We start from the raw sequence: 1323 nt of genomic DNA on the forward strand, positions 1-1323 counted from the left end.
TCGTATCAACAAACCCCTAAAACATTATCTTCTGGAGGTTCCACCACCGTTAACAAACGTAAAAGTAAAAATGCCAACGACCCTTAGCCACCTCCACGCAGTGTCTCATCCTCCTCTTTAACCACAGATGATTTCATGGAAAATCCACCCAAGATAAAGTGTAAAGAGAATATGATTAGAAGAGTTAAATCATCACAAAGCCTCGTCTTTGAACGTAGATGAAAATCAAAATATATACTGAAGAACTTACTAAGAGAGACGAAGAAGAAGCTCATCAGGAAGAAGAAGGCTTCGTGCTTTTCTCCTTGGAATCAGAAGATCCTTACTTTGATTTGAAGAAATCCATTGAAAAGATGGAGAAGTCGTCGCCGTTGATGAACCGGTGGAGAAGCAAGTCGGAGGGGATCGGTTCCCCCTTGTCGAAGTAGAAAACGGTGATGTGGTTGTCAACGTGGAGATGAGCGGCGAAGATGAAGCTCTTGAGAGATTTTGCGCTTATAAACATTGTCTATCTATGCGGGGCTCTAATTTTGATTTAAAAACATAGGCCTAGGCTGTTGCCTTATTTTCATAAGGGTAGGCATGGCTTTGTTATGCTCTAACGTAGAAGTAAAAAGTATTTTTTTAAAAAAATAAGTAGAAAATGTATTAGAAAATATATGAAAATTTATCTACTTTGATTGGAGATCTAGAATCTGAAAAGGCAAACATTATGTCCAAAGCATACTCAAATAATACATTGGTCAAAAGTAACGTCGAAAGCAGATATATTTATTATCTAAGTGGCCCCCGCTAAATGAATACCTATCGACGTGGACACACTTAAGGATAGCAAAACTCTCCAACGAAACCAAAAGCTCAAATGTGAATCAATGCCTTCTCAACAAAACAAAATAATGGGACAGTTGTCACCACCTCCTTGCCCTATTTGATGAGGTGGCAAGAGGAGAAGAAAATAATCTTATTCTTTGCATTATAAGATATGTAATTTAGCTACGTTAGATCATCAAATATTTACCAGAATTCATTTCCAATCTTCGGTAGAAATAAATCAAACATCAGAATACATGTTCTGCTCTGCGAACTGTGTAGGGATTTATGCTAGTGTGGATTTATTTACAAACAATTGAAATGGTAAATTCGCAACTTTGTGCACCTTACGTCATGTTCTCTTGATACCCAAATTATTAAATGAGTTCTACTGGTAGTTGTACTAGTGGAACTTTTAAAGTGCATCCATTCAATTAAAACTCACAGACTCTCCAATGCTAATACTAGAGAAAGGAACCTATGAACTGTGCGGTTATTTGTAGCGCATAAAAT

The sequence above is a fragment of the Brassica oleracea genome, unplaced genomic scaffold, assembly GCF_000695525.1.
Source record: "Brassica oleracea var. oleracea cultivar TO1000 unplaced genomic scaffold, BOL UnpScaffold01055, whole genome shotgun sequence".
NCBI lineage: Eukaryota > Viridiplantae > Streptophyta > Magnoliopsida > Brassicales > Brassicaceae > Brassica > Brassica oleracea.